Here is a 19,641-nt window from a genome sequence, read left to right on the forward strand (position 1 = left end):
TCAGTCTCACCCACATTGACAAGCCAAACCCAGATGACACACACGGGATATAATATGGCGCAAAATAGCTTTTAGCTTATTTTTTCCAACCAGAACCTGCTCTTAACTGGCACATGTGCTCCATTTAGCGCTCCGCGAGATAGCACCAGAATGCAGCCTCAATTTTCAGAATCAGTGACGAAACGGCAGGAAAGTGCCAGAACCAATCTTGATAAAAGATGCATGCTGCTGTGTGGTGTGTTGGGGGATATGGTGAGACAGGCTGAAAGACAGATAGATGGTAGCAGCTGTCAGAATGGTTGTTTGTAGCCCCTCGCGTGCCGGGCTTAGGGGAAATAATAAACTGCATCATTAGGACACCTGTCATTCACAAGTCGTTCGCAGAAGCCACCTTTGGCGTTAAATACCCACATGGAAAAAATAAATAAAAAAATACCCACATGGAAGCGTCACGTATGGAGCACATAGGTCGAAGTCATTAAACACTTAATTTAGCGAAGGATAACACATCTTATGGGGGCTCTCAGCTGTGTCGAGTTCAATTTATTATCTTTGAAAAACTGCTACAATATCAAATCCTATGACATTTTGCTATGGTGGAAGTAGGGGTGTTAAAAAAAATCGATTCGGCAAAATATCGCGATACCACAGCACGCAATTCTCGAATCGATTCAATAGGCAGCCGAATCTAATTTTTTAACATCCATTTTTGATGGAAAAATATTCAACAAGACATGTAACTTTCACACCTTAAGCATGGAAGAATATTATATTAATGGAACATTAAGCCTTAATATTTTATTTCAACGCTGTTCAAAGATGAAAAATGTTACAACCTGTTTGTTAACCACAGTGACTCACAGTTATAAGACGGAAGTTTCAGATCAATAAATAATACATTTTCATACAAATCTTACAACGTACATGCAGAAGTTTACTGAATAGGTGTTTTCTAAATTTGAGTCAAAAAATCCGCAACAATCGACTTGTAAAATTCATATCGGGATTAATCGGTATCGAATCGAATCGTGAGCTATGAATCGTGATACGGATCGAATCGTCAGGTACTCGGCAATTCACACCCCTTAGTTGGAAGCTACGTTTGATCACTGAAAAATGTGGCTGAGCTGCAGCATGGCCATAAATACGCTTCCTAATGAGGTACTGTCTTGCTCTGTCAGATACAGGGGAGCCCATTTCTCTATAATTGACACTAATATACCCCATAGGGCTAATTATTAGACTTGTTGGTGAGTGAAAATTGCATTCCTTTATATGGGGTCAAAAATGTGTCAGGGAAATATATAAACAGCATATTTGAGGGCATCTTCCCCCGTGACAAGCCGCCGTACCCGTAAAAATGCAACGCTGAGCTTTACTGTATTTCTGGGCGTTAATAGGACACAATATGGCATCATGCTAAAGAGTAAAGCGGTCGGTGCCACACCCCCTTATCCGCGGTGCGGTGGTATGATCCACGGATGCTGTTCTAGCGGCAAAAGGAGCCTCGGCGGCAACACCAGCGAGTCTCGTCGGGTTCAAGTGCAAGCTAATCGCAGCTCCTCTCCTTGCCGCTCTGCCTGCCTCTCGTTCTACTACTACTTCATGCCAACAGACTCCCTTCCTCCCCTGCGGAGATCTCGTCCTGAGGCACATCCACATCGACACCGGCCAGACTCGGAGGTGTCTCAGTCACGTTTCGCAGCGGCTGCAACGTCACGGGGTTCCGATTCTGCCGCCGTGGTGGTGGTGGGGAGGGTGGAAGGGGGGATTGCTCCGCATTTTGGATCTTAAGCGGTGGATTTGGACCGAAAAGGAATGGCTGCTGCACGTCGTCGGGAAGGTAAGCGTCCTTGTTGTCTGGCCTGTAAGTTGGACTCACGCGGGTGGCGTGTTGACCGGTTGTCAGCACTGTTGCTTTGGGCTGAAGGCGGCTCGGCTGCCGGGACCAACGTGAGTTTCACACAGGAAATGATCGTCAGCTGTTCGTCGTCTGCGTGCTGTTCGTCGTGTGCAGTGCGTGGAAGGGGGACAAGCGCCGGGGCTACCATTTGGGCGCGTGCTAATGCTCCGAGCAGCTTCCCGGTGCATACTTTGTACACACCAAAGAAGCGCGGCTGTTGAGAGAAACCGCCACAAAAAAAAAAAAAAAAAACTGTGGCAAATTGGTCTGCTTCGTGCTTGCGAAGTGTCACATATAAGCAGCCTTGAGCTCAGCATCAGCACCAAGGTAGCCTAATGATGCCAACAGGGCCACATGAGGTCCACAGGGTTTCGAGCTCTATCTTGTTCCAGCCTGCTAGTTGAAAAAAAAGCACATATTTGGCTGATTTTATACAACGCAGACGACGTATAACATCGTGACGAAAGAATCATACACATTACTTGATGGTGCAGGTCCAGGCGACAAAACAGAGTTAATTATTATGAGGCTCCTGTGAAAAAAATAACATTCTGAATAGAGAAGGCTGTGCCAACTCCGACGCTAGATTTCATTATTGAGCTGCATATTTATTTTCCCCCATTGGATGACTTTAAAATGAATGAGGGTGAATAATTAAGGGCAGCAAAAATACAGTCAGATAAATCATAATTACTATGAAGCTGCCATAATTTGCACCACTATGGATATGCTCGGATAGATTTAAATTATACCGTCTCTCGTCTTCACTAAAATTGCTTTCCGTAAACCACTGTGGACAGTTTTTGCAAATATAAATAAATGAGCACATATATATCTTAATAATTGGCAAGTAAAAACAACTTTAATACGGGTTTGTTTGTCATGCTTTATTCAACAATGCACAAAAAAACAAATATAGTTGTCATTTGTATATGCAAATGTAATCAATCAGAAACTGTAATTGATCACATTGTATTTTTCTTTACATTACAATTCAGGCAGAAAATAGTAAAATTACTGTATTTCAGATAACATTACAGTCTGTTCCACTCAGTCAAATATAAATGTGATGTGTGTGACAATGTCCTACCTGAAGCGGTTCACGGTGCTTTATTTTTTTTCCCGCCGTGTGCCTTATTGATAGTGAAATAAGACAGTCTGTCTTGGCTCTTTTTTTTTATTTTTATTTTTTTTCTATTAACAGAGCATCTGTGCATGGGGGTTAGCGACTATACACACACACACATACAAGCTGCAAACCCTTTCTCACACACTCCCACAGACAACCTGGAGCTCACACGTGCGCGCACACACACAATCAAATACACCCACAGAGTAATAATGCGCGTTATCTACATATGGATGCTTTTTAGTTTCGGCCCTATCGCTGCTGATTAAGAGCATGTCTCAAATGCCACACCCATTATGGCGGCTCTTTGAATGGAAATGTCACACGAGCAATTACACGCTCACGCCGCTGATAAAGGCGTTGGCATTTCTGTCAGTTATCCAACGTGGCTAATCAATCCGTCCAACAGTCGGCATTTGACTTTCAATCATAACTTGAGCCAGTTGACTCCTCGCTCGGCAGCCGTTTTGAGGCCAGCAGCGCGGCGATGCTAATGATCCCGTTCAGCTGTTGCGCTCTCATTTTTTTTTTAATTTTCACTCCCCGTAGCAAGAGGGCTCGCGCATATGGCGCTGTGGGAAATTTGAAGAAGCACGCGAGCTCGTTTGCTGTCGTAATTGTAGTGCGACAGTCAGTGTCACTGTTAAGTTTGGCATGTCAACATATCACTTTGTCAACACGTGGAGAAGTCATCGCGTTTGCGGTACTTTCCGCGACTGAGATTTGAGTGAAACTGCATTGTCTTTGTGTAGCGCGGCACTGTACCAAACAGGAAGGGGGTGCTGCCCCCTTTGGGGTGTTCTTTTTTTGTTATCCAGGTCTGCATTATTAATAAATTTTCATTCCAGGAATGCTGTTGCCCATGGCACTGTAATGTTCTCCTCTCCTGCGGAATTGCTCCGACGTTTCCCTCTGCCCCCACAACGTTGCTGCCAAACGACTTTTCCTTAATAAATTTGAGGTCATGAATTAGTGAGAGGACAATGTGAGAGGCACAGGGGGATGTTCATAACATAACACACATAGTACTGCTCAGAGCGCTACACTCACCGCTGCACTAAGAAGCAATTTGAAGCCCAGTGTGACATTGTGCCACCCACTTTCTCTCTCCGCATGTCCGTCATATATGATAAGAACGTAATTGCTCGGAAAGCGAAAATGTTTGCCACTCTGGCGATTATTTTAAAGTAACAGAACCCTTGCCACTCCAGAAATGATTTGACAAGATCGTTAGACTGATGCATAAGCACACACTTTGACATTAAACGACTTGAAAAAGCGTGAAACGTATTGCTGCTCCCTCATCACTCGGAATTCTTCAACAAATCATGTAGTAGTAATCAACATTTCTTCCAATCAAATGGTAATTGTTGACCCCTGCAGAAAAAAAGACACTATAATCATAAAAATATATATATTTTTTTAAATAAGCACAAGACTGGAACCCACAACAATGGGACCCTTTAAAATGTTTTGGTAGGTTTAACCTAACCTAGCCTAGCCTAGCCTAGCCTAGCCTAACCTAACCTAACCTAACCCAATGAAGTTGATAAAATATAATTAATCATGACGTGTTAGTACAAGACTTTCTGTTCTGTGTTTATGTGCATATGATACAGCAAAATATACTACATTACGTTCTGCCCACAACATTCTATATTTTTCACAATATCTTAAAAGCATTATATTGAGAAATGTATGTTATTGGATTTACAGTATACAGGACTGTCTCAGAAAATTAGAATATTGTGATAAAGTCCTTTATTTTCTGCAATGCAATAAAAAAAAACTAACAAAAATGTCATACATTCTGGATTCATTACAAATCAACTGAAATATTGCAAGCCTTTTATTATTTTAATATTGCGGATTATGGCTTACAGCTTAAACAAAAACTCAAATACCATGACTCAAAATATTAGAATATCATGAAAAAGTATACTTAGTAGGCTATACTAATCACTTGAGTCATCTAATTAACCCGAAACATCTGCAAGTGACTCCAGAATGTATGACATTTTTGTTTGTTTTTTCAAATTTAATGAAAGAAAATCAATGACTTTATCACAATATTCTCATTTTCTGAGACAGTCCTGTATGTGAATTTACAACAAGGATATTTTTTATGCTGAAACTAAAAGTAGAAGTAAAAGACAAAACAAAACCAAAAAAAAGTATCAAAACCAAATTCATCATCACTTTGTGTTGTTGCAGACAAATTCACACACATGCATGCACAGACGCATACGCGCACACACACGGGCCGGGTTGTAGCATGTATGCCGGAGGCAATCTTCTTTTAAGTATTTGGCTTTGTCTCAACTGACATCTCCAGAGCTTTATTCCCTCTCGCGTTCCTCCATTGGGCTATGGGCAAAAGTCAGGAACTATATGTGCTTTAACAAGCGTTACGCGAGAATTGTGTTGTGAAAACGCAATTGCAACCTTCCTTCGACTGCCCGCATCTCTGGTCTAAAAGACAGGAGGAGGATCAGAGCCTCCAGAGGCTGACTTGGTCAAGCCACTCCACCTTTTCTTGAAAATATGAGATTAATTTGTCAAGAGGAGTGTGGCGTGTGCGTCCTTTAGCATGTGAAGAGGAGCGCGGCTAGCTCGAGGGCTGAGACGGAAAAGCTGTCAGAACGGGGCTGCGGTCATTTCTGAGTGCTTAATTTGTCTCTGGTGGATTGTGACATATTGTGAGTTTTTCCCCATTTAATTGCTCCCTGAACATAATGCAACGATTGTGTTATTCGAGGCGTATTCTTTTATTTTTTATTTATTTATTTTTTTTAAGTGTAGAAGCAGTAATACACATCCGTGTTTGGCAGAAATTCACGCTAACGCTGCTACGCTAGGCATTCACGCTAACGCAGCTACGCTATCATCCCCCCCCCAACACAAACACACAAAGAAAGCCAATGTCCACCTACAGGGACGCATTCCTCACTGTGAAATTTTTATTAATCAAGTCAGTGGACAATTTTAGAAGAAGGAAAATCAATGTTTGTTTCTCCTCAGATTTATCGCCACGTAAATTGTCCTTCACCCCCGTTGGCCAGCAAATCTTGGCATTGTTGTCAAAACAATTAAGTCAAAATCCATTATATTTGTCTTGTTGATACAAAGGACAAAATTGAATGTGTTCCAAGAGAGCCTTGACAAGAGAGAGACCGGGAATTCACCTTCAGTTTTAATACAAATTATCGAGGAAGGAAGGCTTCAGTCCAAAACAAACTTGTCTCAAAATTAACCTTCAAAAACAAAGTCCATTTTAAACAAAATTGGTGAACTGAAAGCATATTGATATTTTTTTTAAACAATTAAAGAACAACCAATCATCAAATTTTGTAACTCAGTACTTAATTTATTAACATGACTAATTTATGTGTGACTTTACTACATGATTATGAATTGATTTAGTTGAGTAAACTACTTGCTTGCTATTTACTTGCAACATTGAACAGCGATTGTATGTTGTACATTACCTCCTTTAAACGAGTTCATTTATTCACTGCTGAGTGGTAAATAGCCTCATGTGTATATCGCCAGTAATATTCATAGCTTTACTTTTTTTTTTTTTTTGCTAGATTATCATGAATTATTAACTCATGGAAAAGATGAATAGCGCCAAAATGGTGCTTGATGCTTCTCTGTGGGAGGCCTTGTTGTATACGACATAAAGTACAATCAGGTTCATTAATTTCTCTAATTGGTTGTTTTTGTTGTTGTTGTTGTTGTTGTTGTTGTTGTAGTCTTGATCTACCGTGAACGCTGAGATTTTTTATTTTTTTTTATTGTTTTTTTTTTTATCAAGTATATGAAACATTGCCCAAATTGATTTCCAACTGCACAGGGAGAAGCTCTCTTGTTGATTTCCCGCCCAAATGCCAAGGCAAAGTGCACAAAGAAAAGTCATTTGAGCAAATAAAGCAACCAGAATGTACTCTGAGACAGTCATAGATTTTTCAACTAACGCTAGCCTTAGCTTCTGAAATTGCACATTTTGCAGCATGCGCTGGCTTGTTATTCCATGTTGTGCCCAGGAAAAAAAATAATTGTGGCTTTTGTTCTGTTAAATGTACCCAGTTAGCATAAAGCTTCATTTGACAATCAGCAAATTTAGATATTGCATATATTGGTGTTGGTGAGTTTTAACTCATTTGCTCCCAATAACGTGTAAATACGTTTTTTATTTAATGTTTTAAGTAGACCTATTTATACGTTTTTCATGCGAGAGCATACAGAAGGCTTTGATGCAGCCTCTCAACTGCAAAGAACAGTTGCAGAAATGGTAGTTATTACACAAACGGCCAGCAGGTGGCAGCAGAGCAAAGGAGATCAACCAGGGCCATGTAGAAAAAAGGCTCAATTACTCACAAATCTAAATAATTTGTGAAAACTGATTAAACTTAGCTCTCTTCTAATGCTAATTGCTGCAAAACGTAAACAGATGGAAACATACTTTTTTTTCCCGATGAAAGAAGAGACTGTAATCTTTCTTTTGGTAGGTTCCATGCTTTTATAGCAATTGAACACAATATTCTGTGGGCCTTGCAAAATCAGTCAAAATCCAGTAAAACAGCCGGGAGCGAACGGGATTGCGAAATGTGAAAATGGCGGCGAGTGAATGAGTTTTAACAAGTGATGGAAATAGTCAGGAAGCAAACAAGTTACACTTTTCTAGGTTCAAGCAACAAAAAAGGTTGTTTATAAAGTAAAACATTTCATGAACAATCTTATCCTTGATACGTGTTTCTGCTTTATCACCTGCAAGAACAAGAACATCAGCACGCACTTGAACGTGTCTTCCAGCCACTGGAACGTGCGCCACTCTTTGTTCGGAGGCACTTTTCCCGTTCAAGGCTGCTGCATTCTGTCTGTCCATCTAACAGTCTGTCATGGGAAAAAAAAAAAAAAAAAGAAGCTATAGAGTTCAGGGATAAGAATCTACAGAGAGCAGTACGGCTTTTCAGATTAGGGACACGAGGAAAATCCTTCTTCTGGATCACATTTTTTCCCATTTTTCAGATGGCAAACCTCGCGATGTAAAGCAATGATGGAAGACCGTTCCCCCGAGTATTCCGAAATTAATCTCTTTTTGCTGCTTAATAGTCATCGTAGATCTCGTCGGCAACTCCTCTTCCGCTCACTTATTTCGCCATAATCAACGACTTAATTAAGGAGCTATGCAGGAAGTACTGTCTTACTCGCTAACAACTGAATCCAATTTCTGGCATTGATTTATCAATTAATTCGGCTTCTGTAATGCCACCGCTTTGCTTATCTTTGAGAAGTGGAGGTTTTAGCGGCCAAATGCATTATTGAAAGAGGATTTTTTAAGCGAGCAGTGGCTGATGCAGAGAGCTTAGGCGCTTGTCAGTCTTGATGTAAAGCTTTATTTGCAAAACGGGTTAGTGTGAACAGCCTTTTAGGCCCTGCGAGGAGGACAGTGACATGTATTTATCTTGCAAGAGAGGAGGAATATCAATTGTGTTGAATAAGGCTTTGCCTTGTCAGGAATATTGATTAAGTGGTTTTGGGGGGTGTTTCTCGCTCTGTGTGCGTCGGTGTGTTTGTGGTCACATTCCTTTGTGGCACAGCAAGAGAAAGCAGCGCGATGCATATAGTCTCTTCTGTTTGCTTTGTTTTGTTTTGTTTTTCTTCTGGGGATCAGCAGCTGGCTTAAAATCAGTGAGAATGTCAAAGTGGATATCACGTAGCGATCTTGGCTTTCGAGTTCGAAGTAGTATGAAAGAAAAAACATACCTTATCTGAGATGTTATAGAGAGAAGGTGTAGCTACATCCTGGTCAATCATCTACGCTTCATACTGATGTTTTTTGTGTTTTATTCTTCAAACAGTTTTAGACACACCGTCATTGAACAGCACGCCACACCGTGAAAACTAAAAGGAATAAAATAAAAAAAATATATCAATAATTGCCATAAAGTACAAAATGTAATAAATATACATGCTGTTACAATACCGTATTTTCCGCACTATAAGGCGCACCTAAAAGCCTTCAATTTTTTTCAAAAGCTGACCATGCGCCTTATAATCTGGTGCGCCTTATATACGGATCAATATTGAGTCGCAACAGGTCTCGCTGTCAATACGCTATCGATGACCCTGCACGATCGGCAGAAGATCCCGCCATCTTGGATCGCTGGCTAATACTAAAACTTTACCTCAGAGGAAATAATAAAACAGCTGTTTATTCATTTTGGGAGTGAATGGAGTTGTCAGAAAGCTGCTTTGTAATCTATTAATAAAGTTTGACTGACCAATCTGACTATCTGTTGACATTCCATTTAGCGCAGCACCATCTAATGGATGCATAACGTAACCCCAGCCTCTACTGTAGCGCCTTATATATGGAATAAGTTTTAAAATATGTCATTCATTGAAGGTGCGCCTTATAATGCGGTGCGCCTTATAGTGCGGAAAATCCGGTAGTCAAATTTACAATTCGATGCAAAATATTTAGCAACATATACATTCCTATTGTGGACACAATGATAGCAAATACAAGTCAGTATTAAACAAATATGAAATTAAAGCTCTTTTATGAAATAAAGACAAAATATGTTGTAGTGCAAACCGTGTTTACAAGAGCTACATCATGTGCTAATGTGTCAATAGCTAAGTTTGAGCTAGCTAGCTTAAATGCAGCATATAAACAAATAACTTTTACTAAACAAATTAGCGTTTCAAATTACAACCGTTTAATATAACGCTCTTCAAATTCAGACCTTATTTACCGTGTGCGCCCTTGACCAGTTGTTGTAATTTTATTTCTTCTTGTCGATCGCGTTGCTCTCGCTCGTCTCTCCCCCCGGCGCGCTACGTAACATCCGCACAGCGAAACAACATCCGGGTTAGGGGGCACATTCTAAATAAAGTAAATATATATGCGAATTTAATCTAATACCGTTTTGCAAATGTATGTGAATATTTACAGAAGGTAGTCAAGGTAGAAAGGGGGCCGTTGAAAAGACAGGATGTTCATTCTTTTCCCATACAACATTGAGGAGTAGTTTGCACAGCAAGACAGTAGTTGGCACTAGTATAACTCTGTAAAAAAGAAGTATATAGTAAAATAAAATCTTTTTTTTTTTTTTTGTTTGTACTTTTCCAGCAAACAGATAAGCTACTGGGAAAACAATAATTAATGATTTCTAATATTTTTTGTTAGCTGTAGAAAACATGTTATGCTTTTGAAGCTTTATTTCAAGAAACATTGATGTCACTATAAAAACAAGAAGAAAAAACAAACAAACCATTAGACATATTTAAAAAACCGCAGTGGCAAAAAACAACATATCAGAAGACAACTGAGCTTGAGCTGAAACCAAACTAAACCTCTTCAAATTGAATGTACATGACATATGAAAGTAATTAAAGCGCTTAAAGCTTACTTGTTGTGAAATGATCACTCGAGCTCGGACTCGCATCCAAAAGCCGTATTCGCTGTTTGTTTAACGTTTAACGCCGCCATTCCCAGATCAACTCGAATGAGCTACTAATTGTACTTTTGCTGAAAAACACGTCATAGGGCAGCAAATGAAAAACACACATTTTCAATTCATGTGATCAGGGATGCGAGTGGCGTGGTTTTCAGGTCCTGACTTGTGTGTGGCTGGTAAACTTAGCATTATCAGCAAGAGATTTCAGGCTTGATCAACTATGAGAGTGCAAGTACACGATGGGAGGACCGAGGCCCATTGATATCTAGCTTGTATTCATCAATTAAAAGACCATCACTTCATGCCTCACTTAGCAATCTTGGCATCCTTCAAATCTTTTTCATTTTCTCTTCTTGCAGAAGCATCGTTTTTCTATTCAGCATTGCAGCATTTGAAAAAAGGGAAAAAAAATGCTAATTTTGAACAGGAAATTGCAAACATGATAGGTTAATACAATTGATACCAAAAAATTCCCTTTTGGGCTGTCTTGGGTTTCAAATAGGTGCATCAAATGTACTAATAATTGAATGAACATAACTGATATTGATAAACGTTCTTTAAATCTTTAAATCTGCATCTATTCGTTTGTCCAATCAATACTGCAGCATCACTTTCACTGCAAAATGGAAAGAGCTCAATGTACACATTATGCAAAAGCAGTCAAGTGACATTGAATGCTGCATTACAGTAAACCCTCACTATACATTTTTTCTGTCGAGTATAACATTTGCTGAAAATTGGACACAATCACACCTTTCGATGCTGCTCCTTCAAACTAGGAGGAAGTAACTACAAGAATGTTGTGCTGGCCATAGATGACCTGTTTGACAACAAATAAATAAATTGCATAAATAAATAAATAAATGGCATCATTCAGCACAGTTTACACGTTAAAAGGGGAAGAAGGAAGTTATAAAGTCAACTTGTCCTGTCCCTTTGTCGCTATTAGCTTTTAACTTAGCTTATAACTTACATCATAACAGGATTTTGACTGATTTTGCAAGGCCCACAGAGGATTGTCTTCTATTGCTATAAAAACATGGAACCTACCGAAAGAAAAAATAGAGTCTCTCCTTTCACCAGGAAAAAACAAAAAACAAAACATATTTCTGTTTATAGCTAAGTTTCATCATTATTCACAAATCTATTTAGAATTGTGAGTAATTGAGGTTTTGTTCAACATGGTCTTGGTTGATCTCTTTTACTCTGTTGCCACCTGCTGGCCATTTGTGTAATAACTACCATTTCTTCAACCGTTCTTTGCAATTGAGAGGCTGCGTCAAAGCCCTCTGTATGGTCTAGCATGAAAAAATAAAATAAAACAGAAAAACGTATAAATACGTCATTGGGACACTTAAAACATTAAAAAAAACGTATTTACACGTTATTGGGAGCAAATGAGTTAAGTTAACTTAAAAACTTCACTTAAAATGTTCATGAAATAAAAATGTGTATAGATTTGTCTTTGTCTTTGGGACACTTAAAACATTTAAAATAGAACATATTTATAAGTTTTTGGGAGCAAATGAGTTAATGTATCTAAATAATGGCCCATATATACACTTATACAACAATTCTATTCTGAAGCCCACAATATACACTAAATTGTTCATGGTAAATAGAGAACCGGATATCCAGCAAAAAAAATATTTTGTGGTCGCCCTGAGTTCATCCCTCCTCTTCCTCCTCTGGATATTATATCTTGTAATTTTGTGATATTTTCTGGTTGTTTAAACGTAATGGGCCTCTTAGGAATCTCTCTTCTGAGGTTTTCTGTCATGTTTGAGAAGCCATCATGATGCTAACAACTCTGAGAAAATCTTTACTTGCATCCTTTCACATTAATGGAATAAGCAGCATTGTACTATGACGCCTCATTATTTTTTCCCAAAGGTGCCTAAAAGCCTGGATCTGCATCTATAGCCTCAAACTCATCCCAACTTCCCCTCTGAGGATCGGACCTTTGTCCATCCATCCATCCATTTCCTTGACCGCTTTATTCCTCACAAGGGTCGCGGGGGGTGCTGGAGCCTATCTCAGCTGGCTCTGGGCAGGAGGCGGGGTACACCCTGGACTGGTTGCCAGCCAATCACAGTCGGACCTTTGTAATGGTAGATAGAATGAAAGGCAAGGCAGCTTTATTTGTACTGTATAACACAGTTCATACGTAAAGTAGCTCATGAGCTTTACATGAATATAGTTAAACATTTAAAAGCATTAAAAAACAAAAGAACGAAAGAATTTAGTTGCTTGTAGAAAAATTTTAAGAAATTGTTTGAAGGCGCAGTCTGCCGGATTCACTCAGGAAAATGCACTTTTTAAATACAGGATGTACACACTTTCACTTTCTCTCAGCCTACACATCTGGGTTTATATTAATCTTTGGTGGTGATTTTGTCCTAAAAAAGGCCTGTATTTTGCCATTTTGCGATTGTTTTGTAAACAGCGGGATGTTTCTGTGGAAAGACAGTGTTTACACCCCCCCAGCCAATCGCAGAGCGGGAGGGTGGCGTGTCACAAACGGGGCCGGACGAACGAGTCGTCTGCGTGACGTCACTCCCGCGGCAATTTGAAAGCACACACGGATTATTATTTTTTTTTCCACTCACTCACTCACAGAAGCTTTAAAGGAGGAGGATGAGGTCCAATGTAAGCAGAAGGGGGGGGGGGGGGGGGGGGGGGGGGGTTGGCAGTTTATTCAATTCTGTGTGCAGCATAACAGCTCAATGCTGCCTCACCCTGTTTGCTTTGAACTCCGGATTCCGCAATTTGACCAGTGTCTGCAGACCTGCATGTGTGTTTGTTTTCTATTCAAATTTCATTAATGCATTGCGTCATTTATAGACTAGTCGCAGAACATTAAAGTTGATTCTTTAGGAGGCATTTCTCATGTGTGTGTTTTTAGTCAGAAAAAGGTGCACTGTTGCACACTTTCTTGGCTGTGCAGTTTCTCCCATCGACTTAAGTGGGTCACTTAAGCATCTTCATGAAATGTGCACACTCTGGTTGGAGCGACCTTGAAACGAGGGTGTCCTATGACAAATTTCACACTGATCGTATTTGGTCAGAGATTTAAGCATCTTTTGTCTGCCGTGCTTCAGAGGCTGTACTAAAAGGTCTAGTGCCTCTTGAAGGTGAAACATCACATTGCACGTTTTGAGTCGTTTCACTGATGATGGCTGATGAGCGTCACCGGCCGAGCTGGCTGATTCGTGCGGATGGGGTGGGGGCATACCTGGCCCATATACGCTCACACACTGCCCAACAGCTGTCTATGTGTCCCTACTACAATACAAAACATTAGCATTATTAATTGGTATTAACTCTTTGACCGCCAAAAACGTTTAATAACGTTTAGTAAAATCACGATGTATGCTGCCATAAACGTTAAGTGACGTCAACTACTTTTTTTTTTTTTTTTTTTTTAAATACATCAGTGGTCAGTGCAACGTCCAAGTGCAGCGCAGCCGGGTCAATGAGTTGTGAAATCAAAACCACCCACTAGCAATGGCCAGCAGATGGCAGAGTCAGCTGCTCGGGCCCTAACTAGAGCTGCAAATTACAATGAAACATGCCGCAATCTGATGAAATCGAACGTGGTGACACATGGTGGGTGTGTCACAAGCCTCGATGGGAGAATTGCTGCACCTTAAAAGTGATCAAGAAATTCACTCAATTAATTGAATTGATATGCTCCGATCTCTTTGTTGTGGTCAGAACCAGAGCTGCCGCTGTTTTATGCTCTCTTGAGGGATCCCAGTCAAAGACCATTACAATAGTTACGTCTACTGCAGATAAAAATCATAGACGAACTGCTTGAAAAATGCTCTGGATATGTTTTTAAGTTGGCTGTTTTGGTGATTGAGTTGATAGGACTACAAATAGCTTAAGGACTGTTCCATTAAGTCCTACCCAAGTTTCTTCCAACCTGTTCAACAGTAAATTATGAAACATTTTCCAAGTCAGTGTTCAACTTTATATCATTTTTGCTAGCACTTTGATAAGAGTTGAGCTTCTGTTACTGTAATGAGGACCGAATACAAGAAATTGCTGAGGTGATTCATTTTTTAATTTTTTTTCTTAATCTTGGCTAAGAACGGGTGATTGTATATCGTTGTTTGTTTGTGGAGATAAGGTCTATATTGTGACAACATGGAAGTGTCCAGTATTTATTTTTATTTTTTTGTGGCTTAACAGTTGCTAATTTCAGTGGTTTTTAGGAAAGTCACTTCACTGAAGTGAGCATTTGATTTAAAAATAACTGCAAACAACGGGCACTTCACAACTTTATTTTTACGCTTCTGAGGCAGAGAGGTAAAAAGTCTCGTTTGAGAGCGAGTCGATTTCTCAGTGGTTCTCGTTGTCATTCCCGTGGCCTGTTTCGAGAGCAGGATTAGCACGTGCAAACAAGCTTCACCGAAATGCGCAAAGGCCAAAGCTAACAAATAAAGCAGCTCCATTTCACTGGGTCTCCAAAATATTATGAAAATAAGACCTTGTCACCAATGTGAAAATATGTCTGAAAACATGCCGCTGCACAGCATCATTCAGAGCAGCTAATAAATGTTGGCTCCACTTTGTCCTGCCTATTCTTCCCATTTATTTAGCAATGTGATACTCCATTTCTCTGCTTCTGCCGGCCTCTTTCGCAGTTCCCTCGCCTCTCCTATTCGATTTTGCACGCTCCCTTCTCGTACATCCGAATTTCAAGATGTTAGTTGGAGATTGAGAAGTATGAATCACGTTTCTCATGGTTTTTGCACACGAGTATCTCTACCATTCTGTTGGCGTCATCGTTGCTTGACCTCTTATGGACTTTATTTGATTTGCAATGTAAATCTATTTAACTCATTCACTGGCAGCCATTTTCACAGAAGCAATCCCGTTTGCTCCCGGCTATTTTACTGGATTTTGCATGGCCCACAGAATATTGTGTTCGATTGCTATAAAAGCATGGAACCTACCAAAAGAAAGATTAAAGTCTCTTCTTTCATCAGGAAAAAAAAAGTATGTTTCTATCTGTTTCTGTTTTGCAGCCGTTAGCATTAGAAGAGAGCTAAGTTTCATCAGTTTTCACAAATCTATTTAAAATTGGAAGTAATTTAGCTTTTTTTCTAGATGGCCCTGGTTGATCTCCTTTGCTCTGCTGCCACCTGCTGGCCGTTTGTGTAATAACTACCATTTCTGCAACCGTTCTTTGCAGTTGAGAGGCTGAATCAAAGCCTTCTGTATGCTCTTGCTAGCAAAAAACAAAAAAACAAAAAAACAAAAAAAAAAAACGTATAAATAAGTCTTTGGGACACTTAGAACCTAAAAAAACACACACATATTTATACGTTATTGGGAGCAAATGAGTTAAACTATGTGTATGTCAGACTTGACCTCTAAGCAAATTTACAAAAGCGGCCTGTTTGCCTTTCCTCTTCCTCTGGATGGTTCAAGAGAGGATCAAGTCTGTGAAGCGTCCAATATTGTTGCAACTGCGCAGTGATTGATTGCAGAGTCCCTCATGAATTTGCCAGGAGAGAATGTGTGTGCGCGCGCGCGTGCGTGCGTGTGTATGGAGATTGTGCGCGTGATAAGACAAAGAAGAAGTTAACACGCTGGCTAAAAGTGAACGGCGGGGGAAGGGCAGACTGTAATGTGATGCATGCAAGTCCACTTTGTGTGGTTATTTAAAATTGAGCGCAGAGGAGTTCATTACACACAGATGAATTATAGATTTAATGTAAATTAGAGCTGAAATGACATTCATATACTCATACAGTTCAGGTCCATTAGTGGACTGTTGAGATGCGCTTCAAATGTGAAAACGTTTTTTTTTTGTCCTCCTTTAAATTGTAACACTAGTTTATCAATACGGTAATATTTAATTGCTCAACAAATATGACCGCTTTGTGGTTAATACAGCAGCTCGGGATTCATTAATCATTTAAGTTCATGAATATTACATATTGTCTTGCATGGAATAAGATCACATCCTTCGTTGCAGTGATGAAATGGACTATAAAAAAAAATCAGCACAAATTATTTTATATTTTTGTTTTTCAGGTTAAAGTTTTTGTTATATATTTATATTTATATTTATATTTATATTTATATTGTACTCCTGGGTTAATGTTGATGATCAGTTTGAATGCATTATTATTTATTGATTTTATGTAATTGTATTTTTCCGTATCATATCGTTTGACATGGTCAGACAAAAAATGTTTATGGTTTAATTAAGAATTTAATTTAATTTTTTGAATTTCAGATGCGCTTTAAATCTTTTCTGTTACAGTTAATAAAGTTATTCTTTGTTGTAAGTTGGTCCATATTTCTTTCTTTTTTTATCCTCTTCTACGTTAATACGGATACAGTGTTATGCAGAGGTGTGCTTATAACAATTTTATAGACAAATGATACTATTTATAGTCGCGTGGGGGCAGAAATAATAGAAAATAATTGAGAAGCACTGACTTACAGAGTCTTATTGGGCTTTTTAAAGAACCACAATCCATCCCCCAGAATTTGATGTTGTATATTGAAAGCTTCATGTCACATTTATATCAAATATACAAATTTATGTTCACGAAGGGGGGGGGGGAACAAAGTACACTAAAGTTAGTCACAATGTCTTCACAAAATGCACACGCAGCAATATAGTCAGTGAAAGTACTTACAGTAGTTACAGATGTGCATTCGGGGAACCATCAGTATTCCCGTGCTATACGTACGTGTATAGTGAGGAGTGATTAGAGAGATGTAATAAGGTTTAGAAGAAATATTGGAATTCACTGTTAAGACAGCTAATTATTTCAACCTGCACAGACATTTCTAGGACTGCATTTGTCTTTTTTTTTTTTTTCTATGAATAGCAACTGCACCACTCTGAAGTGGTTGACTTCAACCCTTCTAGTCTGGTGTTGTTCTAAAGGTGCCACACGCTGACTTGTCCTCCAGAAAAAAATCCATGCGTCTTGTTTGAAGTGAGCTCGGCTCTCGGAAACAACCTCTAGGTTTTGACATCAAAACCAAGAATCAAGCCCCCTAATGGGCACCCCACTGTGGGCTAGAATTAGAGGGAATAACCCCCACCAGCAGGCTTATGGCTCTAAATGCAGAGGCCTTGGAGGACACGATAGAGCACATACGATAGGGGGGGGGGGGGTTTAGTAGCATAAAAGAGAATGAGGTGAGAGAGAGCATGTAACCCATGGGTGGGCAATTAATTTTCTAAAAAGGGCCACATGAGAAGCTAAAGATTGTCGAGGGCCACACCAATATGCGAACCTCAATTGTGCTCCGTATTAATTTAACTGTTTGAATAAGATGCTATTGTGATATAAAACATTTATCGTTGCGATACAAAAACATAAACGTGACCCTCATTTGACTATATCACTATTTCGATGTAACGAAACAGGCTTAGCGCCGTTGCTACGCTAATGTAGCTTCTGAAACGTTAACACAACAGTGGCCATTCTATTATTACGTCATCCTTTACTCTTCGGGTGACTCATCGATTTATGCTGAATGCATATCTAACGATGATGTAACAGTTGGAATAAGTGCGCGTTGATCAAGCCTGGAATGGCATGCTAAAAACACATATGACTGAGAACATGAATTCTAATATAAAATCAAATGTAAGAACAAAAGTGTTAAGATCAATAAATATGCTGGAAAAGATCAATTAAAAAAACAAAAACAGAAATGACAATTTACTAAAACGTAACAGTTTAGTTAAAAGCTAGGCTAATAAAAATAAATATGTCTTAACTATTAAAACATGCTCATACTCAGCTAGTCTTGAGTCTTCAGCTAGGCTGTAATAACTAAAATTCTCCTATTTGTGCATTTTATTCACTTTTTAGGGATAGTTAAAAGGGGCTAAGACCAGTAAGCATTTTAAAAAACAGTAAAGATATATTAGTATTGCATTTAAACATTATTTGTTTAAATGCATGTCCTAGCTAGCTAGCTAGCTAGCTAGCTAGCTAGATAGATAGATTACGTTATTGACTGACTTGCATGTGCATTGATAGAATGATGAATTGTAATACAGTACACCCAACATGTACAGTTTACGTAACTGTTGCTATGCATAATATCAGCGCAAAACCTCTTTTCTCTACCATACGTAAAATAAAAATGTTGCTAACACTACGGCCAAAGTCCCTTGAGTCGCTAGAGGTATCAAAAAAAGTCACTATACCATATATAGCAAAAATCTAAGTATTAAGTTGGCAACACTGAAGACAAGTCATAATTCTTGCTTGCTCACTTGCCCAGTCCACACCCATACACATTAAAACAAAAGCACTACTTTTATAATGAAAGTGCCACATATTTTACATTTTATTTACGCATGGGCTGGTCACAAGCTGTCGATGGGCTCGATGTAACTTGCGGACTTTGCCCGGGTCAAAACGTTTGAAAGTAAAAGAGAAAAAAAACAAAACAAACAAACCCGATCGAGCGCGTCAATCTATACGTGCTGCCTCCGTTTGCGTACGGCACATGGCGGCGACGGCGAACAAGGCGGTTCACGGGGTGCGTGATCGCACGCCTTCATTCGCGCATGTAAGCGTGCGACAGACATGAAACAGGACAGAGGGCCTCTGCGGAGACAAACGGCAGGCAGCGCCTGCAGCAAGCTCAGAGCTCGCGGGTAAAATGTATACTCGCTCCTCGCTGTACCAAAGAGAAGGTGACGCCAGTCAATCGCATCCTGACAAAGCAGCAGAGATAATAGTGGGCTTTGATTTCCCACAATATGTCTTGCCAATAAAAAGGAAAGGGCTCAGGATTACAGTTTATTGTACAGTTCTGTGAGGCAAAGATAACTGTGATGCTGTGGGCCTGGTTTAGATCGCAAAAATTTTGCGTTCACTCTTAACAGAATGCGCACGTTGTTGCAGCACGATTAGCAACATGTGTAAATAAGAGTTTGCTTGAGTTAACTTTGCTAATATTCACCAAGGAAAATTTGGGAGAGTGCCTTAAACATCATGTGCAATATGATCTTTCACCATCATGGGGCGCTGGACTTACTACAGCTTACTACAGCTACGAAAGAATGTGCGGAAAATCTAAATTTGACAGGGAATGGCAAATGGCACTTCAGGGAATGACCACAATTTCAAGGTTGCTCC

At 39.5% G+C, this 19,641-nt stretch overlaps 1 protein-coding gene across 2 annotated transcripts in view; it reads left to right on the plus strand.

The window, feature by feature from the left end:
- Positions 1-1,776: 1,776 nt before the first annotated feature.
- Positions 1,777-19,641, plus strand: part of tenm1 (teneurin transmembrane protein 1) — a 232,428-nt gene continuing 214,563 nt past the window's right edge. For both annotated transcript variants that reach the window (XM_077531385.1, XM_077531386.1), the window contains exon 1: positions 1,777-1,843. The gene's annotated coding sequence lies outside the window, so the exon portion shown is untranslated. The remainder of the gene's footprint in view (positions 1,844-19,641) is intronic.

Source organism: Festucalex cinctus, chromosome 9 (assembly GCF_051991245.1).
Source record: "Festucalex cinctus isolate MCC-2025b chromosome 9, RoL_Fcin_1.0, whole genome shotgun sequence".
In the NCBI taxonomy this organism is placed as follows: domain Eukaryota; kingdom Metazoa; phylum Chordata; class Actinopteri; order Syngnathiformes; family Syngnathidae; genus Festucalex; species Festucalex cinctus.